This window comes from Lepidochelys kempii, chromosome 28, assembly GCF_965140285.1.
Source record: "Lepidochelys kempii isolate rLepKem1 chromosome 28, rLepKem1.hap1, whole genome shotgun sequence".
Lineage (NCBI taxonomy): Eukaryota > Metazoa > Chordata > Testudines > Cheloniidae > Lepidochelys > Lepidochelys kempii.
Window position 1 is genome coordinate 7,128,405 of NC_136407.1, and position 24,371 is coordinate 7,152,775.

Here is a 24,371-nt window from a genome sequence, read left to right on the forward strand (position 1 = left end):
CAGGGCAGAAAAGGTGGGGGAGTAGCACTGTATGTAAGGGAGCAGTATGACTGCTCAGAGCTCCGGTACGAAACTGTAGAAAAACCTGAGTGTCTCTGGATTAAGTTTAGAAGTGTGTGCAACAAGAGTGATGTAGTGGTGGGAGTCTGCTATAGACCACCGGACCAGGGGGATGAGGTAGATGAGGCTTTCTTCCAGCAGCTCACGGAAGCTACTAGATCGCATGCCCTGATTCTCATGGGTGACTTTAATTTTCCTGATATCTGCTGGGAGAGCAATACAGCAGTGCATAGACAATCCAGGAAGTTTTTGGAAAGCGTAGGGGACAATTTCCTGGCGCAAGTGCTAGAGGAGCCAACTAGGGGGGGCGCTTTTCTTGACCTGCTGCTCACAAACCGGGTAGAATTAGTGGGGGAAGCAAAAGTGGATGGGAATCTGGGAGGCAGTGACCATGAGTTGGTTGAGTTCAGGATCCTGACGCAGGGAAGAAAGGTAAGCAGCAGGATACGGACCCTGGACTTCAGGAAAGCAGACTTCGACTCCCTCAGGGAACGGATGGCCAGGATCCCCTGGGGGACTAACATGAAGGGGAAAGGAGTCCAGGAGAGCTGGCTGTATTTCAAGGAATCCCTGTTGAGGTTACAGGGACAAACCATCCCGATGAGTCGAAAGAATAGTAAATATGGCAGGCGACCAGCTTGGCTTAATGGTGAAATCCTAGCGGATCTTAAACATAAAAAAGAAGCTTACAAGAAGTGGAAGGTTGGACATATGACCAGGGAAGAGTATAAAAATATTGCTCGGGTATGTAGGAATGATATCAGGAGGGCCAAATCGCACCTGGAGCTGCAGCTAGCAAGAGATGTCAAGAGTAACAAGAAGGGTTTCTTCAGGTATGTTGGCAACAAGAAGAAAGCCAAGGAAAGTGTGGGCCCCTTAATGAATGAGGGAGGCAACCTAGTGACAGAGGATGTGGAAAAAGCTAATGTACTCAATGCTTTTTTTGCCTCTGTCTTCACTAACAAGGTCAGCTCCCAGACTGCTGCGCTGGGCATCACAAAATGGGGAAGAGATGGCCAGCCCTCTGTGGAGATAGAGGTGGTTAGGGACTATTTAGAAAAGCTGGACGTGCAGAAGTCCATGGGGCCGGACGAGTTGCATCCGAGAGTGCTGAAGGAATTGGTGGCTGTGATTGCAGAGCCATTGGCCATTATCTTTGAAAACTCGTGGCGAACGGGGGAAGTCCCGGATGACTGGAAAAAGGCTAATGAAGTGCCAATCTTTACAAAAGGGAAGAAGGAGGATCCTGGGAACTACAGGCCAGTCAGCCTCACCTCAGTCCCTGGAAAAATCATGGAGCAGGTCCTCAAAGAATCAATCCTGAAGCACTTGCATGAGAGGAAAGTGATCAGGAACAGCCAGCATGGATTCACCAAGGGAAGGTCATGCCTGACTAATCTAATCGCCTTTTATGATGAGATTACTGGTTCTGTGGATGAAGGGAAAGCAGTGGATGTATTGTTTCTTGACTTTAGCAAAGCTTTTGACACGGTCTCCCACAGTATTCTTGTCAGCAAGTTAAGGAAGTATGGGCTGGATGAATGCACTATAAGGTGGATAGAAAGCTGGCTAGATTGTCGGGATCAACGGATAGTGATCAATGGCTCCATGTCTAGTTGGCAGCCAGTGTCAAGTGGAGTGCCCCAGGGGTCGGTCCTGGGGCCGGTTTTGTTCAATATCTTCATAAATGATCTGGAGGATGGTGTAGATTGCACTCTCAGCAAATTTGCATATGATACTAAACTGGGAGGAGTGGTAGATACGCTGGAGGGGAAGGATAGGATACAGAAGGACCTAGACAAATTGGAGGATTGGGCCAAAAGAAATCTGATGAGGTTCAATAAGGATAAGTGCAGGGTCCTGCACTTAGGATGGAAGAATCCAATCCACCGCTACAGACTAGGGGCCGAATGGCTAGGCAGCAGTTCTGTGGAAAAGGACCTAGGGGTGACAGTGGACGAGAAGCTGGATATGAGTCAACAGTGTGCCCTTGTTGCCAAGAAGGCCAATGGCATTTTCGGATGTATAAGTAGGGGCATTGCCAGCAGATCGAGGGACGTGATCGTTCCCCTCTATTCAACATTGGTGAGGCCTCATCTGGAGTACTGTATCCAGTTTTGGGTCCCACACTACAAGAAGGTGTAGCCAGACAGCCAGCCCCCCCCCCCCCCAGACCAGCATTGCTGGAAACACAGGAGGAAGCAGGAACAGGGCACTTAACATATATTCCAGCACAGCCTTTGAAGCTGTGAAAGCACAGGTGTGCTGCTACAATGTGCCTCTGGGAACAGATACGACGATTAAGCTCACAGCAGGCAGAGGCCCTGTGACAGACATGGCTCTTAGCCCCAACTAAATAGCGTGATGCACACACACCAACATCCTAGGTGGGAAAATATTTACTCTGATAAAAGAAATGTCCAGTAGTGGAAACTTATTGTTTCTCTCCCTTGCAAGTGTAAACTACTCTTGCAAAAGCTGGCGTCACCCCGACAGACCAGCCTCAATTTGGCATAAGAAAGGAGAAAGAGAATAAAGGAGTACAGAGGTATAAGTAGGGGACCTACAGCACCATGATTTTTGAGTGCTTTTCACTATCTATCTGCTGGTCAGATAAGTGACAGCCTCCCAAGGCTTCTGCAGCTAAGAGGGTCCCTACGCCTTGTCCCTTATTCGTCTTTCCGCGGAATTGAGTGACCGATCCTGGCTTGGCACCGCTGGAATCGAGAGATGCAAGGAGGGTAAGAAGCACCCACACCTGATCTCCTATCTTTAGTGTACACATATTTTGAAATAGAGCTCTATACTTTGTTTTCTTTCTTTGGGATTGTGGCTTCAGTTTTGTAACTTGTTTGTGTGTGTAACATCTCTACATTTAAATAAGTAGGCACTAGCAATTTTGTAACCACATGATTAGAATCTAGCTTAATAAATTTTGGTAACCATTTATGCATAAGCCTGACTTGTTTCTCTGGTTTACTGTAAAGCAGCCAACACAATTAAAGAACCTCAGCCGTTTTGGCTCTAAAGCCTGGCCATTAGGTGAGAGTACTAAGAGCCTAGTGTTGAGTTGTGCCGCCTCCACGGGGCAAACTCTTGGGGCACCTGTCAGTCAATCCTGGCTGCCCGCTGCGAAGGAGCTCTGAGCTCTAGCAGTTAAAGTCACGGGTGTGGAGAGGCTCTTAGTGCTGCCATTGGGGCACCTGTCAGTCAGTATTGACTGCCCGCTGCGAAGGAGCTCTGAGCTCTAGCAGTTAAAGTCACGGGTGGTTAGGACCTTGGGGCATCCGTCAGCCTAGCCCGGGCTGCCCGCCGCGAAGGGACAGTGCGTCCTAGCGGTTAAAGTCACGGAAGGTATAAACGGGCATAGCTGGCACCTCACCAAACATCCTTGGCCGTCGGCTAACAGAAGGATGTGGAAAAATTGGAAAGAGTCCAGCGGAGGGCAACAAAAATGATTAGGGGTCTGGAACACATGACTTATGAGGAGAGGCTGAGGGAACTGGGATTGTTTAGTCTGCGGAAGAGAAGAATGAGGGGGGATTTGATAGCTGCTTTCAACTACCTGAAAGGGAGTTCCAAAGAGGATGGATCTAGACTGTTCTCAGTGGTAGCAGATGACAGGACAAGGAGTAATGGTCTCAAGTTGCCATGGGGGAGGTTTAGGTTGAATATTAGGAAAAACTTTTTCAATAGGAGGGTGATGAAACACTGAAATGCGTTACCTAGGGAGGTGGTGGAATCTCCTTCCTTAGAAGTTTTTAAGGCCCGGCTTGACAAAGTCCTGGCTGGGATGATTTAGTTGGGGTTGGTCCTGCTTTGAGCAGGGGGTTGGACTAGATGACCTCCAAAGGTCCCTTCCAACCCTGAAAATCTATGATTCTGTGAAATGCCCATGGTGATCCACAAGCACCTGGAGAACCATAGAGAAATACCCCTTCCTAACAGTGTACTCGGTGGCTAGGTGGTCTGGTGCCAGAATTGGAATATGCATGCAATCTATTGCCCCTCCGCAGTTAGGGAAGCCCATTTGTGCAAAGCCATCCACAATGTCACATGTTGCCCAGGGTCAGTGTCTTTCGGAGCATGATGCAATTAGTGGCCCTGCACACTTCCAGTAACACGTGTCCAGTGGTCGACTTTCCCACGCCAAACTGGTTAGCAACTGCTAGCAGTCTGGAGTAGCCAGCTTCCAGAGTACAACTGCCATGCTCTTCTCCAATGACAGGGCAGCTCTCGTTCTCTTGTACTTGTGCTCCAGAGCTGGGGTGAGCTCATCACACAGTCCCATGAAGGTGGCGTTCCTCATCCAAAAGCTCTGCAGCCACTGCTCATCATCCCTCGTGTGCATGACGATGTGATCCCACCACTAAGTGCTTGTTTACCGAGCCCAAAAGCGGCATTCCACTGTGGTCAGCGCCTCTGTGAATGCCGCAAGCAATCTCATGTGTAGCTATTTGATTGGAGAGATCAATGTTGAACTCCTCTTGCCTTTGTAGTTTAAGGAATAACACCACTGCCACTCGTGAGGTGTTAGTGAGAGTGAGCATCATCTTGGTCAACAGTGCAGGATCCATTCCTGCAGCCTGAAAGAGGCAGGATGTGCAGTACACAAACCGTTGAAAGATGGTACCAAATGCAGATGGAAGCACAGGGATTACTGTGATGCAAAGCAATGCATCATGGGGCATTGGGACAGGACCCAGGATGCCCCACAACCCCCTCTGCCTTCCCACAACTCTTAGCGGCAGAAAAGGAAGCGATGCTCAGTGCAATAGCTGCCCAGAGTGCACCGCTCTGAACACCTCTGCAAGTGCCACAAGTGTGAACACGCTATTGCACAGGTAGCTGACAGTGTGAACACACAATAGCAGTTACCCTTCAGCGCTCTCTGAGGCGAGAGTGCGAGTTGAAGTATTAGCTACACAATAGTGAAATCTAAGTAGAAAACTGTAATTAGCTTTGAGGTTGTAGGCAAAATATAAGCAATAATTTAGTTTTGGTATTGAAATATTCAGCTGGCTAAATCTGGGTTGCATTACCTGGGTAAAAATCTCTGATTGGGGTTTTGGCATCACTAAATATACACTTGCCTTCTTGGGTTGCTCTTTTAGGATTTATAAGGGTTGATTTTCTGCTGTATTAATCTGATGGTTTGATTAAATTGATGGCTTGATTCCAATGCAATATCCTCGTTAACTCACTGATTTACTGATTTGACCTGAACTTTATCACTGTATTGTTTAACCCTTAGCTGAGTGGTGTCCATAGTCATTTAGCCTTAGTGATGGGTGCTCTTGGATTTATTTGTTCATGTTAATAAAGCATGTAAGCGGGATATTGAGTCATTTCTTTCAATAAGCAACAGGGGCTGTAACTCCAGAGCTCAGGAGCAATCTACTCAGGGGTGATGCAGCAGAAAAGAGCTGGGCACTTCTTTCCCCACTTATTTCTCCTTATCCCTTTTGGGTCTCCCTCCCCCTGCCCTCTGGCAGGGAGACTTGGTCACTTCCCTGCTTCCAGGGGTGCTCACACTCCCGTAGCTGGATTGGCCCCTGTGAGTGCTAATAGGAGCGAGAGCCTGGTTGTGGGTCAGTCCCTGCAGCGGCTCTGGGACACACAGAGGCAGGAGGAGGAGCAGAGATGGGGCTACTTCCCACGTCAGAAAGTCCCTGGCCCAATGCATGCAGCAGCTGCAGCCTGGGTTGGGCTTGAAGGAGCCAGGAAGGGGCCCGGGGAGTGGGGGGCTGGTAGGAACGAGGGCAGGAAAAGAGTCGTGGGGCAGATCCCGGAGGCGGGGCTCTGTACGGTACAAGACACTACCGGTGCTGCTGGCTCCAGTGTGAGCTGGGAGCCCGGGCTGAGCTCCAGGCTGCTCCTGCGGCCCCCGTGGGGCTGGTCCAGGGACAGGCTTTCACTGAAGCACTTTCTGTGCCCATCTGGGGTGGGGACTTTCTCCAGCTGGACCCAGTCCCAGGCTCTGCCGCCCCTGGCCGGGAGCTGCAGGCACCAGGGGCCAGAGAGACCCCAGGGCCAGCACTGGGCGGGCAGGACAGAGACTCCGCACAAAGGCTCCGGGAGCAGCAGGTCTCGCAGCCCCTTTGGATCTGCTCCCGGGCGGGGAACGTGCCTGGCCGGGCGTGGACAGTGATGGAGCCACTGCCCGCACGTGGCCTCAGGTGTCGTGTGAGAAACTGCCCCCATAGGAATTTGGTACTGAGGGTGCACTGAGCATCCTCACATCAACTGAGCATGCTCAGTAACATATGCTGAAGCCACTTCCCTTCACACTGCCCTGACTTGGAATCAGAGTCTGCGGACTATATACAGGGGTTAAAAAGGGGCAAGGGGGGAAATCAGCGGAGGGGGGTGGCCAGGATCTGAGGAGGGGGCGAAAATTGACTCATAAGGTGGGTCAAACAACTGGAGGCAGGGCTAGGATAGGGGCTGAGGGGCAAAATCCGGCATGGGGCGGGGAGGAGCTGCCAGACCGTGACAGAGGGCAAAACCCCAGCACAGAGAGGGGCAGAGGGGTAACAGTTACCTTGGTGGACTGAGACCCCAGTGTTTGCAAAAATGGGGGGGAGGGGGCAGAGGGGCTTTTTTATTTCCCCTCCCACAGGCAGCACCTCTCAGGGTGGGCTTCCCAGGGCTGGGTTCTTAAAGGCACAGGCATCCCAATGCTCATCACTGCAGCGCCTCTCTGTCCGATGTTACCGACTGAGATGCCGTAGGAGACTTGATTCCGTGAAATACTTTACAGAAACACAGAACCCCTTGTCAGCGTGTCCGACTGCGTGAAGTCTCGTAGCCGTTCACAAAATTTGTCTTCTCTGCTCCCGGGATTCCCTGAAATACTCTTATCACTTCATCATTTAGCTTTGTTACTGCGCAGATGCATGTCATTCTGCTATTTCGTTTATAGTTTACCAACAAGTCCTCCTTGAAAATAGGCAGCAGTAAAGGACTTGCTATTTCCAGCAATGGCATCTGCGTTTCTAGCATTGCGCTTGCGATGGTTTTTACTGAGATTTCTAATTTGGCATTTTTAATTCTAACTTTTTCTTCTTCGTTTTAGAGCAGAAGTTTATTCTGCTGGATCATCTGACTTCAGCCTGACTGAGTTTCTCGGCTGGTCTCAAAATCTTTTTTTAATTCAATCCACCAACGCCTTTTGCAACTGCCTCTCAGTCCAGCCCTTAGTGTTTTTCCGCTGGCCATTGCTTGTGTGTAGAACTGGAGTCGCAGGTACCCCACAAAGGCAGCGTACCTCTCACCTCACAGCGTCTCCGTGGGGCTGGCGCGAGCCCCAGCGGGCGGGACGCGCGGGCACCAGAGTCCGCCTGAGGCGCGGGAAGGCGCCGGCGGGGGCGGGACCGAGGGGGCGGTTGGACGCGGGGGCGGGGCCGGGGGGGCGGTTGGACGCGGGGGCGGGGCTAGGAGGACGGTTGGAGGCGGGGGCGGGGCCGGGGGGGCGGTTGGACCCGGGGGCGGGGCTAGGAGGACGGTTGGACGCGGGGGCGGGCCGGGGAGACGGTTGGACGCGGGGGCGGGGCCGGTTGGACGCGGGGGCGGAGCTAGGAGGACGGTTGGAGGCGGGGGCGGGGCCGGGGGGGCGGTCGGACCCGGGGGCGGGGCTAGGAGGACGGTTGGAGGCGGGGGCGGGGCTAGGAGGACGGTTGGACGCGGGGGCGGGGCTGGGGGGGCGGTTGACCCGGGGGCGGGGCCGGGGGGGCGGTTGGACGCGGGGGCGGGGCCGAGGGGGCGGTTGGACCCGGGGGCGGGGCTAGGAGGACGGTTGGACGCGGGGGCGGGGCTAGGAGGACGGTTGGACCCGGGGGCGGGGCTAGGAGGACGGTTGGACGCGGGGGCGGGGGCGGGGGGTGGTTGGTCCCGGGGGCGGGGCTAGGAGGACAGTTGGACCGGGGGGGCGGTTGGACCCGGGGGCGGGGCTAGGAGGACGGTTGGACGCGGGGGCGGGGCCGGGGGGCGGTTGGACCCGGGGGCGGGGCTAGGAGGACGGTTGGACGCGGGGGCGGGGCCGGGGGGACGGTTGGACCCGGGGGCGGGGCTAGGAGGACGGTTGGACGCGGGGGCGGGGCCGGGGGGCCGTTGGTTCGAGCCCCAGCGGGCGGGACGCGCGGGCACCAGAGTCCGCCTGAGGCGGGGGAAGGCGCCGGCGGGGGCGGGTCAGGCTGACCCCGGGGCCCGCCCTGCCCTGGGCCGGAGGAGGCGGAAGCGGCGCCCGGGGCAGGCTGGGAGATGTAGTGCCTGACTCCCCCGGGAGCGGAAGTGACGTCGGAGGGGGGAGGCGGAGCCGGGCTGGGCTCGCGCGGGGCCGGGGAGCGGTTGGGGCCGTTGGAGCTCTGGGCATGCGCAGATCGCGGCGGGGCGCGAGACCTTCGTTAACCCCCCCGTGCCCGGCCCGGGCCCCGCTCCCGCCGGAGCCGCCCTGGGGCCGCCCCGGGCTCCGCCCGCCCCGCTGCGGCGCTGCAGCCTCCAGGTACCGGAGCGAGCCCCGGGGGGGGGGCGGTGACTCTGCCCCGGGTCCGGGGGGGGGACCCGGCCTCCCGCAGCGCCGGGATCTGCCCCCGGGGGGGGGCCGGGCGGGCAGGGAGGGGGGAGACCGGGGGGGGGGCAGGAGACCGGGGGGAGACCCGGGGGGGGCGGGAAAAATCTCGGCGCAGCCCGGACGTGGCCGGGGGGAGGAGCCGGGGCCCCCCGGGGACCGGGGAGAGGCGGGGAGGGGCTGAGATCCCCTCGGATTTACCGCTGCCCCCTCCCCAGGGCCCCCCCACTCCCGCCCTGCCCCCTTTCTGTCCCCACAGCAGCGAGCAGCAGCCCGGGTGACCCCCCCCCCTTCCCCCACCTCCCTGAGACGGGCTCTGCCCCCCCCGTACCCCGTTTCCTCCCCCCTCCGCCCGTGGCCAGTTCAGGTCTGCGGTCTGGGGGGGTCCCCTGCCCCCCATTTTCCCTGCAGGGACGTGTCCTTCGCCTGTGCCCCGTGTTCTCCTCCCTTCTGAAATACCGACAGCAAATCCTTGGCGATCTTCCCGCTTCCCCCCCCCAGGTGTCGGACTGCGGTCAGGAGCCCCCCCCGCGTGCCGGGCACAGCCCCTGACCGAGTTTGGGGCCCTCGTTGCGCCAGGGACTGCCCGCGCCCCGACAGAGAGCAGGGACCTTGTCGGGCCGGGGGCTACAGGGGCCCCTGTTCTGCCAGGCCCTGCAGAGACCCCCACACGGGTCAGACCCCGCTGTTGTGACAGGCGCTGTGGAGACCCCAACGGAGATCTGCGCCTACCATGGATTTATATAAGGGCAATAAGATAGTCTCTGTCTTATTCTCTATCCCTTTTTTAATGATTCCTAACATCCCATTTGCTTTTTTGACTGCCGCTGCACACTGCGTGGACGTCTTCAGAGAACTATCCAGGATGGCGCCAAGATCTTTCTCCTGATTAGTTGTAGCTAAATTTAGCCCCCTCATATTTGTATGCATAGTTGGGGTTATTTTTTCCAATGTGCATTACTTTACATTTATCCACATTAAATTTCATTTGCCATTTTGTTGCCCAATCACTTAGTTTTGTAAGATCTTTCTGAAGTTCTTCATAGTCTGCTTTGCTCTTAACTGTCTTGAGGAGTTTACTATCGTCTGCAAACTTGGCCACTTCACCGTTTACCCCTTTCTTCAGATCACTTATGAATAAGTTGAATAGGATTGGTCCTAGGACTGACCCTGGGGGACCACCACTAGTTACCCCTCTCCATTCTGAAATTTTATCATTTATTCCTACCCTTTGTTCCCTGTCTTTTAATCAATTCTCAATCCATGGAAAGATCTTTCCTCTTATGCCATGACAACTTAACTTACGTAGGAGCCTTCGGTGAGGGACCTTGTCAAAGGCTTTCTGGAAATCTAAGTACACTATGTCCACTGGATCCCCCTGGTCCACATGCTTGTTGACCCCCTCAAAGAATGCTAATAGATTAGTAAGACATGATCTCCCTTTACAGAAACCATGTTGACTTTTGCCCAACCATTTATGTTCTTCTATGTCTCTGATAATTTTATTCTTTACTATTGTTTCAACTAATTTGCCCAATACTGACGTTAGACTTACCGGTCTGTAATTGCCGGGATCACCTCTATAGCCCTTCTTAAATATTGGCGTTACATTAGCTACCTTCCAGTCATTTTATAGTAAAGCATTTAGGCTGCTTTTGTAGATAGGTGTTAATCATCTGTCCTCTTCCTAGAGTTCTGAGGAGGTTAGATGAGTATTTTTAAAGAGTGCAGACTGCAGATTAGGTTGCAGTGAGGTCTTCATAAGCGCAGGATCAGGCTCTAAACTACTGTCAAGTCCACACAGTGAACAAACTGAAAAAAACACTTCGATCTTTCTGTTTTAGTGATCTTATGGGTAAATTACAACAATCCAAGGTTAAAAGAAATAGATCTGTGATTTTATTTTGATTGGTTTGGCTTTAAGAAGCTGCTTTCATGTTATTTACTCTCTCTTAGATACTGACCCTGTAAACAGTCATGCATGTGGAGGGCTCCCATGCATAGGTGGTTTCAGGATTGGGGCTTTAGTGAATGAATACTGGAGCAAAAGCACGTGGATAGACCTAGCTCATGACATTTCAAACAAAGTTTCCATAGGTGTTAATGGCTTAAAGTAAGAAACACAAGGATTCTATTAACAACATAATTCTTTTGGAGTATTGTAGGTATCTGAAAACTGTGATCTTAATGATTTTTTTAAAAAATATCCTGTGTTACTAATCAATAGGTGGTAAATAGTTAAAACTGGAAGAACTTTACCATGGATTCTGTTTATTTGTTTGGCCTTTCAATTGGAGTTGGATTCCAGACAAGTGATTTCCATTAAGTTTTAGAATTTGTTTGGGGAGAGGTATTGGAAACCATTAAAGCCAGATCTTTGCTATCTGGTATAGTTCCCTGTGACGAAGTGGGACTGTTCTTAATGTTTCCTCTGAATACTGTGTGAGTGCCTCAGTTTCCCCTATGCATTTCTTAAGTCTCTAGATGGTGGGATAAGGGGGTGTAATTGTTGAAGAGCAAAGGGCCAGGGTACATAAATGTCCGACACTCTGTCTCCTGGCAACTGATGGCCTGGGCCCTTCCCCGCTGCAAGATGAGAGCTAAAGGGTTGGAGAACAAAGGAATCAGGTGACCTCCTGGCCCAGGAAAGGGACAAAGCCCAGGGGAGGAGGGGCTGGAGAGGGAGTCATTTTGGAGCTGGCTGGGGATGTGGAGTGAAGTGCAGATGTGGTTGTCTGGCTCTCTGCACTCCAAAATGGACCCAGCTGTGGGGTCCTGTTCTCTGTACCTACAAGCTCTGTTTCAGACTGTGTTCCTGTCATCTAATAAACCTCTGTTTTATTGGCTGGCTAAGAGTCACACCTGACTGCGGAGTTGGGGGGCAGGACCCTCTGGCTTCCCCAGGACCCCGCCTGGGCAGACTGGCTGGGGGAAGCGCATGGAGGGGCAGGGGAGGCTGAATGCTCCAAGGTCAGACCCAGGAAGGGGGAAGACATGTGAGCTTCTTGCCCTGAAGACAGTCTGCTCCCAGAGAGGACACTTCACCAGAGTCCTGACTGCCTTCGTAGGGAGCAGTTCCAATCACCCGGGGACTCCATGACATTCCCGCTGTTCCAAGTACTCCCATTGACTCAGAAGTATCAAGCTGTAGGTGTGGGGCTAGGTTTTTTGTAGGATGAAGACCTTATTTGCAAGTTCTTTGAAGCAGGGCTCTGTCTGCAAACTCGAAAGCCATGTGTCAATGTGCTCCAGGGCTTCTACTCTGAGGGCTTCTACTCCACGGCTTCTACTCTGTGCTCCAGGGCCTCTACTCTGAGGTTTCTACTCTGAGTTGGTGAGACACACACACAGTGTGACAGCAGGAGAACTTTGCCTGTTTCTACAGGGCTCTGTTGCACTTGCACAGTGTGGGTCCTAAACACTCGTTTAAAATACCCATCACCAACCAGTTGATGTTTTACTTCCCTTCCTATTTTCAGTGTTCTCACTTGTTTGTCTGTGGTTTTGTTTGCTGTCTGTTGCTTTATTCCTTATTTTTCCTGTTCTGTGTGTGTGAAGTATTCATCAAATTAAGAATTGACATCCCATAGAAATGGTATAAGCCTTAGTGAATACCTATTACTCTCCTTTCCGGTATCAGAAAGTATTATATTAATATTTGCTCTGAGAGCATGACTATTTCTAGTTGACTCCTAGATTTGTTTAGCATCTTAAAGCTGAGCTGTGTGCATGCAAGACGGATAGTTTTGTGAACTGCAGAAGTCCGTAGCATGCTAGTGTTTTGGCAGATGCTTCATTTTTTGAGAGCAGCTTTCCCTGAAGATTTAGTGATCTATGGTAGGAGGAGGTTATTAAATTGGGCCTCTGGTGCATATTTTTAATGCTTTTACTTAATGCCTGTGACTTTGTTTTATTTCTATAGCTGTATTCACTATGCCACATTTTGGTGTGTTTACTAGCTTGTACTGTTAGAAAGGATGATAAAATACATCTACTCCAAGGGCAGTGTCCATTTTCTTTTTATTTGATTTCATATTAAATGCACATCTTAAGCAGTGCACCTTATTAATTATCCCTTGTTTTAATGTTTCTTCTTCTTCCATACCTATGAACTGTTTTCAATATATATATTCTATCTAGGGTTTTTGTTTGTACTGGTAGCGCACATCCACACGTTACCTCAGTAGTGATGGAGCACATAACAAAATTCATTCCGCACATGGATGGAAATAATTAGAGGGAACATGGGTGACGACTCCCTCTTGGGTGGATGGGCCAATCCTGGAGCCCATTACTGCTCGATGATTGATTTTCCATTCCAAGTCCATAAAGTTGATTTTCAATATAAATGCTTTGTTCCTTACGTACGACGCATACGTTGATGTCTCAGTCATTCTGAGTCTTGACCAGTTATGAGCTTTTTTGTAGCTGCCTCTGTCACGGAGTCACTGGGTCAATGCTCTGGAACTACTCTGTAGGAAGCCAGTCAGGACTCTGGGGGAGTCTTCTCTCTCTGAACAGACTGTCTCCAGGGAAGAAGTTTACACAGCTTTAACGTTCCTGGGAGCATTCAGCATCCCCTTTCACACCGTGTGTTTCCTGCAGCGAGTCCACCCATACGGGGCTCTTGGGGAAGCCAGAGGGCCCTGCACCCCAACTCTGCAGTCGGACATTACTATCAGCCAGACAGTAAAACAGAAGGTTTATTAGGCGACCGGAATACAGCCTAGAACAGAGTCTCGCTTCCCAGGCTAGAGGTGTCTCCTGGTTGCACCCCTCTCCTGGGTCTCACCTGCCCCGAGGGCCTCAGCAGAAATCACACACCCAATTCCCACCACCGAAGTATTGTTGCAGTAGACTGGGAAACTGAGGTACACACAGTGTTCGTATAGGGGAGTAAGACGCACATGCAGCATAACAAGATGAATAAACCCCCACTTTGTCACAGCCTCACGTGATCTCCCCTATGGATAAATACCCTCCAAGAGATATGTTCGATGTGATGGGTTTGTCAGGTCTCAGGTGAGAGCTGCTGGCAAAGACCAAGTGACCCTGTGCCAAGGGATCTCTGTGTCACCGTCTGACGCCCGTAGGCCAGGGACGGGACAACTTTCTGCCAATGGCCTTCAGGACGGGTGCTGAGTTCACTGCAGTGCCCCTCGTCCTCTCTACATTTCCGTTCTCGGTGTGCTGTCTGGGACGCTGCTCTGCTTCCTTCTCCCCAAGCCACCCCGTATCTACTCCATGTGCCAGGCTTCTGGCAGCCCCCAGTGAGAGGCCAACCAGTCCATCAAACTGCTGGGCCTCAAGTTTTCTGGGGTGCACCTCTGTGAGTCCAATTGCCCCCATCCCAGGGGTGCTACAGGGGTATGTTCTTCTAGTGTGTCAGGGCTCCACCCTCTGGCTGAGGCCCCGGGACACTTTCTTCCTCTGTTGGTGTACCAGGTGAAACAACTGTCAGCAAACAACAGTAAATAAAGGAATGAAAGAAAAGTGGGGGGAGGGGATACGGGCCTCTCTTACTTGTGGGGGCTGTGGGAGCATCTCAGTCCCCTTCAGAGGTTACTGGGTTTCCAGCGCAAGTTTCAGCCTGCTCCCCCTTTGAGCTCCAGGGATTCCCACCCTCCCTCAGTGAAGGCCAGAGCCCCGAATGCTGCCAGCCCTCTCTTTGGGGCTGGAATTGCTCCACAGACTGTTCCCTTCCCAGGGTTGCCCCCTATGAGTAGAGTAGGTGTCTCCTGTTAACTCCTGCTCCAGTCCTGGCATGGTTTGTGGGTGTGGAGGAGCTGGTCCAGTCAAGACTAAAGTAGCAGTTTAACCCCTTCTCTGCCAGCGTGGGGTTTATATAGGCCTACCCAGGCCCAGGGAATGGCACCCTATCAGCCCCATGCCTGATGTGGTGGGGATACTCACTGGCAGCATTGCCTTGGAGGGTGCTACTCCCTCCTGCTCCCACTCCCCCCTCCCACTTTACTGCCACCACAGTGCCTGTCACCTTCACTTCTTGAGGGGTGACCCCCCAGAAGGTGTGTTTTGTTATCCCTTTCCCCACCCCCCCAGGACCCGTTGTGCACCCTCCCTCACTCACCTCTGTCTCGGGAGACAAGGCGGGTCATGGGGTGCGGGTGATGCTCTGCTGGAGATCCATCATCACTGAACGAGTGGCAGCCTTGACCCTCCTCGAAGGTTGCCAGGATGCTGATGTGCACTGGAGGAGAACTGGGGCTTGACTGAGTCCATGGACCATTTGGCCCACACTCTGTCACTGGAAAGCCTGCTCTGCGTGGCTGCCAATTGCTGCTGGAGGCGTTGCGCCCGTAAGTCCCTGTAACGCTGTCTTCAGTGACCCGAGAGCATGAGCACCAGCCTCAGGCAGACTGGTAAGAAGCAGGGAACAAACCCCAAATTGATTGTGAGGTCGATATGTAGATTTCACCAGCCAAGTATCCGGTGTAAAGGCTTCAGGCACTGTAACAGCATTAACGTGGAATCACAGACAGTCCCCTTGGGTCATCCCGTAGATCTCACCATGTAGGTGAGCTCACCTTTGTGACAGATGGTCCCTTACCACAGGGGTTCTCAAGTTTTTTCTTTCTCAGGCCCCCCCCAACATGCTATAAAAACTCCATGGCCCTCGTGGGCCACAATAACTGGTTTTCTGCATGCAAAAGCCAGGGCTGGCATTTGGGGGTAGCAAGCAGGGCAACTGCCTGGGGCCCCATGTCACAGGGGCCCCCAAAAAGCAACATTGCTTTGGCTTCAGCCCCGTGTGGTGGGACTCAGGGCCCTGAACTTCAGCCCCATGCGCTGCGACTTCAGCTTTCTGCCGTGGGCCTCAGCAAGTCTAATATTGGCCCTGCTTGGCAGCTCCCCGATAACTGCTTGTGGCCCCCTAGGGGTCCCAGGCCCCTGGTTGAGAACCTTACACCATGAATCACAGCAATGTTCAGGTTGCTGCCAGTCCCAAAGGACCAGTCACTTCCTTAGGTCAATTGAATCTTAGATCTCCCAACAAAGACAACACTTATAGCCAGTCCTGTAATAACCTGTATTTAGATTTATTTAAAAGAAAATGAGAGTTGTTTACAAAGTTAAAGCAGGTTAAAGCAGATGAGTTAGTCTTAAATTTCAAAAGGTAATAGAAGCTTCTCTAATAAGCAAGCTCTACATATTCTTTAGGACTAACCCAGGCTAAGGAGCTGGGGATCTCTTGCTTATGCCTAGAAACTGCCCCCCAGAATCCAAGCAGCATACAGATCATCAGTTCCTTCTGTAGGCATTTTTTATCCCCTTCCTGCCGTGTGCGCTGAGCTACAAGCTCCGCTAATGGGACATCAAGAGCACAACAACAGTCTTTTGTCTTCTTTAACATCCCATAATAGTCTATCTGGTGTTGATGGACCTTTCCTGCCAGGCGGGGTGTAATTCATTCTATTGCCAATCAGGACTTTACCTAGGTAAAGTCTCTCTCCTGTCCGGTGATTTACAAAGCCACAGAGGCTCACAATGCAACTAGTCAGATATTAACCGAGGCAGCAACTCAATGAAGCATTCAATAAAATCTAAACACATTCTTATAATTCTAATACCTGTTTTAACAATTGGTTCCAGATTTGCCTGTTACTTTGGGGTACGCTCATTTATTCGGCTTACTCTTCTGGGAGGGGGGTTCTATAATTCTATCAATGTACTGCTTGTGTCACGTGTGTTTTCAGATGGAGCTCTACTCCTCCCTCAGGTAAGTCCCCTCCCAATGGAGCTATCCTGCAGGACCTAGGTTCCTCAGGGCTGGGTCGTATGCATGCACACACACACACACACACACACACATAAATGGAGCAAGTCTGAGCGGACCAGGTCAATCAGCACTTTCAAGCTGACCCCCTTATATGTCCCTGGACTCAATGGGCTGGGTCAAGAAGTACTTTCAAGCTGCCACCCTTATGTGTCACTGATTCAGCACGTCCCTGTACCCACTCTCGCTTCACAATTGTACTGGTCGTAACCCACTGGATGAGCAAACCCCACAGTATTTTGGGCGCTGCAGGGATCTTTAGCTTAGGTAAGAGAAGCGTTGCTGCAGAGTAAATGGGGAAGCTAAAAACACAAAAGAGTAAAGCTCAGAGAGAGAGAGAGAGAGAAGCAACCAGCTTAACCATAAAAGTTATTTATTGAATAATCGTGATAACTACACAAGGATGGCTAAACAAACATAGCATACATTGTTAAAGGTTAATACTTAAGGCAGAAAGGAAAACAAAGAGAGAAAGAAAAGGATCTCACCGCTCCCTGAAGCTCAAACTGATCGGGGTTCCCAGGTGATGGTGGTAGCCCAGGGTCCTGAGTGCGGAAGACAGGCAGAGCCCCCAGCACGATCAGTCAGGAGATGGAATCCCAGTGGAACTGATGCAGAGTCAGGGTCCATGCATCAGAACACTGACAGGAGGGTGAGTAGGGGTTTTTGTAGAGAAAATACAATGGTTAAAGGGAGAACACTAGATTTGTTTGTAGGTAAACTGATGACTCAAGGGTTTGCTTTAGGTTAGACAATAGGAGCTGATCACTCTTGGCTGTGTGTGGTGTTTTCTTCTAGGGAGCTCACAATGCAACTAGGCTGCTTCAGTATTTTGGATATCAGTCAAGGATTTATTACTAGAATTGGTCTGATAACTGCTGAGCTGGGTGCGTGCAGGCGTAGGTTCATTAATATCTGGAACAGAGATTCCCCATGATGCAGTGCTTCCCTGCTTTTCTGGTCCCAGAGTTCAGTGCAGTTCTCTGTTCTTCATTCTGTATGCTAATCCCTGTCCCATTTTTCATGCAGATGAGGCTAGGGGAGTTGTCTGTGTTCTCCATTCTGTATGCTAATGGAGATGTCTTAATCTTGTCACCCTTGTCAGGAGGGGTCTAGGTGTGTCTCCCAATGCCCTTCACTGCTCTCTGCAAGCCTTTTCTCTGATCTGTTTTGGTTCAAGCAGAGACTGGTGTTTGTGTGGGGAGGTAACTTTCATGAGTCAGACAGGCTAGATACTATGCCCTGGTTCCCCAAGAACACAGAGCTGACTGGTATCACAATACTAACACAGGTGAGCCAGACTGATTCCAGCTGTGTGTTTGTCCATGTTCAATTAAGACATGGGGGCTTTTGCAAGAGCAAACACCTCATCTGCCAGTGTCACAGGCAGGATGGGCAGGGTTGGTTGTCTAACCTCTGTTTGCCAGAAGCTGGGAATGGGTGACAGGGGGTGGATCACTTGATGATTCCCTGTTCTGTTCATTCCCTCTGAACCACCTGCCATTCGCCACTGAGCTAGATGGACCATTGTTCTGACGCAGTGGGCCGTTCTTATGTTCACAGTCTCTATCAGGAGTATCTACTCCTTTAGAGTCACTGGGGAGCCACAGAAAGAAACGAGGTGTGCTGAGGCAAGAAGGCCCAGTCTCAGAGCCCCTGGGGTCACGCTTGCCAAAAGCTGAAACTAGGTCCATCCCATGAAAGGGGGCACTCCCAGGAGAGACTGTATAAAGGTGGGAGCATCAAACAACTTTGTAAACCCGAGACAGCTGCCTTGGGGACAATGACGGGAGAATCCCCCAAAGTGACTCCTTTGATTCTGCTCTTCTCTGGCCTTTGGTTCATAGAATCATAGAACTGGAAGGGACCTTGAGAGGTCCCTTTAGTCCAGTCCTCTGCATTCAATGCAGGACTAAGTATTACCACCCCTGAGAATTATTAGTTCAGCCTGCTCTTAAAAATCCCCAATGATGGAGATTCCATAACCTCCTTAGGCAATTTATTCCAGTGCTTATCTACTCTGACAGGAAGTTTTTCCTAATGTCTGACCTAAACCTCCCTTTCTGCAATTTAAGCCCATTGCTTCTTGTCCTATCCTCAGAGGTTAAGAAAAACAATTTTTCTGCCTCCTTCTTGTAACAACCTTTTATTTACTTGAAAACTATGATCCTGTCCCCTCTCAGTCTTCTCTTCTCCAGACTAAAGAAACGCAATTTTTTCAATCTTCCCTCATGGGTCATGTTTTCTAGACCTTGAATCATTTTTGTTGCTCCTCTCTGGACTTTCTCCAATTTCTCCACATCTTTCCTGAAATGTGGCACCCAGAACTGGACACACTACTCCAGTTGAGGCCTAAACAGCACGGAGTACAGTGGAAGAATTACTTCTCATATCTTGCTTACAACACTCCTCCTAATACATCCCAGAATGATGTTCGGGTTTTCTGTAACAATGTTACACTGTTGACTCATATTTAGCTTCTGATCCACTAAGACCCCCAGATCCCTTTCCACAGTACTCCTTCCTAGGAAGTCATTTCCCATTTTGTATGTATGCAACTGATTGTTCCTTCCTAAGTAAAGTACTTTGGATTTGCCCTTATTGAATTTCATCCTATTGACTTCAGACCATTTCTCCAGTTTGACCAGATCATTTTGAATTTTAATTCTATCCTCCAAAGCACTCTTTCTTTCTCTCTGTTTTCCTTTCTAACTTAAGCAACCCCTCCCAGCTTGGTATCGTCCGCAGAGAGACTCTGATACTGGGAGGGTTTCACCATGTCTCAAGAGGGTTACACCCTGGTGGGAAGGGGCTTGGCCTGTACTGGAATAAGGTCACTCTGTGCTTCTCAGTGTGGCAGAACCTAGAATGTCCATTAGCAGGGACAAATCTTGTGGGGGAATCGGCATGCGGAATGGACAAAACCCCCATCTGAATTCTCTCACATTGCCCTTCTCACCCTGGCAGGCTATGGAATAACGTCCACGTTTCTCTCCATCCCATCCTCTGAGGAGGAAGGAAATGGCTGCAATGGAGCTGGCTCAGGTAAGGGATTATGAGGGAGCTGGTGGTGGGTTCTGCTTGGAGGGAGAGGAGCAGTAAATGCATAGGAGGGTGGGAGCTGCTAGAGGTGGTGGGAGGCAGGGAATATCTAGAGTGGAGAAAGGGAGGGGACAAACCTGCTGAGACTTGGGTAATGTAGGGTGTGATGGGTTGTCACTCCCAGGGTGCAGTGTGGAGGGCTTCTGGGAACCGCTGTGCCCTCTAACCCTCAAGCTGGGCTGGCCCTTTTCACACTGCTTTGCTGGAGATTCAGCCAGCCTCTCCAGGCCCTGTTATCACCCAACACAACAGCAGGTGGCGCCATGCATCCAACTAAACTACCTGAGTGTGTTACCTAAGCGACTCAAGGACAGATAGAAGATAACAGCCAATTTCTCAGCAATAAGTGTTAGCAAACAGATCAAAGCAGATTTACTTTTTGGCTATTTGCTAAGTAAAGTAAGCCTAACATATAGATGGATAGAATTTGAATTAGCAATTTCTCACCCTGAGTGATGATAGAAGCAGGCCACCAAGTTTCCATACACAAGCTAGAAATCCCTTTACCCTCGGACCAGCACTTCCCCCAGTTCAGTCTTTGTTCCTCAGGTGCTTCCTGTAGTTCTCTTGTGTGGGGAATGAGGCCAAGAGATGATGTCACACCCCACCTTTTGTAGTTTTTCCATATGGCGGGAACCCTTTGTTCCAAACTCAGTTCCCAGTCCAGTTAGTGGAAAAATACAGGTACCAAAATGGAGCTGAGTGTCATTTTTTTGGTTTGGTCACATGCCCTAGCATGCCCTGCTGCATCATAGTAGCCATGACTCATAGGCTGTCTGAAACATTCACAGGAAGGCTAAGCTCTTCCATGGTCTGTTGTCTTTGTTGGTGAGCCATCAGCACTGTCTGGCTTCTTCATTGTTGTACCTGAAAGGCTAGTTGTGAGTGTTACCCAGAGTAAGCACATTTGAAATACAGATACATAGTCAATATTCATAACTTCAATACAAACATGATCCATGCACACAAATAGGATAATCATATTCAGCAAATCATAACTTTTCCAATGACACCGCACATGATGCATCTTGCACAAAATGCCTCATAATTATGTCCCCATCATATTATAATCATACCACTGTACTGAATACGAGGTGTAATGTCAGATAGGGCCTAATTTCAAGGCACAGGAGTTGGGAATGGAACTTCTCCTCTTTGTGGAACAGGAAATAACCCTCCAGCCAGGGCTGGAAAAACTTCCCAGACTCCCAGTGCAGGAGCCTGAATCTACCGACACTTCATTAGTTCCTCCCCCCACCCCCCCCCCGCATCTTTGTGGCAACTGATAACTTTACCAGTGATGATTTTATCTTCTCTTTTGAGGTCATTGATAAGAATGTTAAATAGCACAGGGCTAAGAACCAATCCTTGCGGGAACCCGCTAGAAAGAAATCTACTCAACCATGTTTCCCCATTTACAATCACAGTTTTTAATGTATATAATATATGCCGTGTGTATTTGTATCTTTCTAGTTTTCTAGTCAAAATATTGTGCTGAATCAACTCATATGCCTTACAGAAGTCTAGGTATATTACATCAATACTTTTAGCTGTAACTAAACTTTTGATCTCATCCAATAAGAATATCCAGTTAGTTTGATAGGATAATATGATTTTCCTATTTGTGTCTAAACCTTTGTTAATGGGTACTAATTATATTACCCTCCTTTAATTCTTTATTAATGAAATCCAGTATCGGCTGCTCCATTCTCTTGCCCAGTATCGATTTCAGACTAACACTCTTGTAACTAGCTGGATCATCTCTTTTACATGTTTTAAATATTGGCACAGCATTAGCTTTATTCCAGTCTTCTGGAATTTCCCCAGTGTTCCAAGTCCTAATTAGAATCAACATTAACAGTCCACCACGCTCCTCCACCAGGTCTTTCAAAACTCTGGTTATCTTGACCCACTGATTTAAACATGTCTAACCTTAATAGCTGCTGTTTAACGTCCTCATGAGTTATTGTTGGAATAGAAAGACTGTTGGCGTCAACATCTTATGATATGAGTTACATCATCTGTTTTTCTCCAAATCCAGGAGAGAAATATTTATTGAACACTTTTACTTCTTCTGCATTATTTTTGATAATTCTGACTTTTCCATCGAGCAGTTTACCACTGCAACTGTTGGGATTAATTTTGTACTTAATATACTTTTAAAAACTTCCTTCTTATTTTCATTGATTAATCATTGATTTCTGATAGCTTCCCTTACCAGTTTCCTACAATTCTAACCTTTTAACTTATATTCTTTACTTGTGACTTCCTCTTTCTTCCATATATTTTATTTGGAGAGTGTTGGGATTCCTACCAGGGAGCCACCTGCAGGGTCCAGAGACAGCCCCATCTCCTCTATCAAGCTCTGGCTAGGTAACTATGTGATAAATGTGAAGACCCTGCCTCCGTCTATCGGCTGAGACACACAAAGGTTCTCTCTTTCTACCCTCTGATGCCTCCTGGCTGCTCTAAGGAAGGTGCGGTGGGACTCGGTTAACATGTGCCTCCTGGAGCTTCCATTTACCTGGTGCTGCTGTTCCCTGGATAGTGGGGCTGTGACTGGGGCAGCAGGTACTGAGTTTTGGACTCTTGCTCTTTCAGGGGCCATTGACTTTTGAGGAGGTGGCTGTGTATTTCACCAGGGAAGAGGGGGCTCTGCTGGACCCCGCTCAGAGAGCCCTCTACAGGGATGTCATGCAGGAGAACTATGAGACAGTGGTCTTGCTGGGTAAGGAGTCCTGTCCTCTTCCTTATTAGAAGCTGTGGGGTCTCTAGAACCTGAGTAGTAATAACTTTATACCTTTATTTGTTTTGACAAGTTTCCTTGCCCCCCTTTTTTTGCCTTCTCTCCCATCCACTAGTATAATTTTTGGACATGTGCTTTTTTGGTGCCGTTAGTCATTTTAAAATTGCATTTAATGTATCCTTATTGGCTACATTAATAACTACATTCATAACTGTAGCTTTCATGCCTTTTCCTCATTTTAAGAGGAAAGTATGCTGCCTGTAGAATTCTAAATTAAGTAAATAGGTGTATGGCTCATGCATGGCTTGTGTGACTGTCAGATGAGCTCCTCTTTTGATAGGAGAGGGCATAATGTTGCCATTCAGGGTGAAGGGAGAACAGAGCCGTGGGAGGGGAGGAGAAGGTGGGGAGTAGATAATTCTGGGGTGCCAGGACATGGGCAGGGTGTGTGCACGGTTAGAGCTAAGAAGCAGCAGGGAGGGATGAGGTAGTGAGAGACGAGGAGGGAACACAAGAAGGTCCCAAGGTGCTGGGAGGTGGTTCCGGCGAGAGTAATGGGAAGAAGGCTAGGGGAGTATGGAGGAAGGCACCCAGGCAGTGAGCTGGGTGGGTCAGTGGGAGGGAGGAGAGGTTTGGGGATCTAGAGCTGTGGGGGATCCCAGACCTTTAGCCCTGAATTCCTACCCAAGCCTTGTTGCTTTAGAGCCTACACTCCAGTTTTATTTCTGTTCAGTTTCACTTCATTATACATTTCCCCCCCAAATACTATTATTTTAACTCTTGACCTCCCTCTCCCACTCATTAGCCCCTCCCCATATAACCTCCCCATTTCTATGCACAGCCACCCTGGGCACTGATCCTGAGTCCTTGCTGCATTCCTCCCTCCCATAGCAGGGCCGCTACCCAGGCACAAATGGGCATTTTGTTGGTGATGTCACAGGGTGGTAGTGTAGCCTGTACCATTTTTACACCTATAAGATTACGTATTGGGGTACAGCTTGTCCTTGTCCATGGCTACTCAAAGTTAATTGAGAAAATGAAATTTGGTGAAACACACAGAAACTTGATTTAATACAGACAGTTATAACTGAAATCATAGGCTAAAATCTCTGGAGAGGAGTGTCGTTCAGCTGGACCTGCTGGGCAGAGCTCACAGGTTGGAATAGGAGTGTTGAAGCCGGAGGCTCAGTCTCTCGTGTTGAAGCTCCACGGCCCATCCTTGTGGAAGAGTGGGACCCCTTGGGAGTTTTGTGCACTCAAGAGGCACCTCCCAAGGACTGTTTATAAGCCTGGGCATTGCACAGATCCTATGGATCCATGACAGTGTGCCCGTGTGCCTGATGGGGAAAAGATATAAAAGAATAAAAGGATCTAAAAGTGTATTTACCATCACCCCCTCATCAGTCCTTGTGGGAATCCCTGATCAGTTCCAAAGTGTATTAAAACCTTCCTTAAAGGCTTACCTCTTGGTTATCAGGTCATGTCAGTTTTGTTAGAGGGCTTTCCCTTCACCCTCCCACTTCCCTGGTTCTTGTCATGCAGACAGAAAACAGCAAAAGACCAGAAGTCCAAAGTGCAGATAATACAATGTTTATTGGGGGTAGTTTCCAAGCAAGCATATTCCGAAGCCCTTCACACCAGTCAGGCTTATCTCTATACGCCGATAGAGACTGTTCCCCAGTGTTCCATTCCTTCTCTGACGCCACCGAGCGTTTTCCCTGTGTCCCCCTTCCCAGCCTTGATGCCGCAGAGCCTGCCTGTGTCCCTGTTCCCGTTCCCATTTCCCCCCCCCATAACAAACATGATTCCAATTTCCCTTCCCCCTCCTGTTTGACCCCATTTACATAGTAATATTCTCAGCTATACCTTAACCAATCATTGTGCTGAAATTTAACTAACCAATCCTAACATATTGTAACATAATTCTCTAACCAATTGTATCCCACTACCCTAATTAACTTATACCTTGCAAAATTAATTATACAGTAGACAGAAACAATTAGAGAACCAGACTGATTAACAATGTAAAAGTGGTGGCCAAAAATATAAAACAATACAGAAATGAGGGTTTCACAAACACAACCACTGATAAATGATTT

The 24,371-nt window shown here is 49.9% G+C and overlaps 2 protein-coding genes across 2 annotated transcripts in view; one reads left to right on the forward strand and one right to left on the reverse strand.

Annotated features, from left to right (window-relative positions):
• Positions 1-24,371, reverse strand: part of LOC140904241 (uncharacterized) — a 283,075-nt gene that overhangs the window by 204,200 nt on the left and 54,504 nt on the right. The gene's annotated exons all lie outside the window — the stretch shown is intronic.
• LOC140904261 (uncharacterized) overlaps positions 1-24,371 on the forward strand; it is a 55,946-nt gene that overhangs the window by 23,753 nt on the left and 7,822 nt on the right. The gene's annotated exons all lie outside the window — the stretch shown is intronic.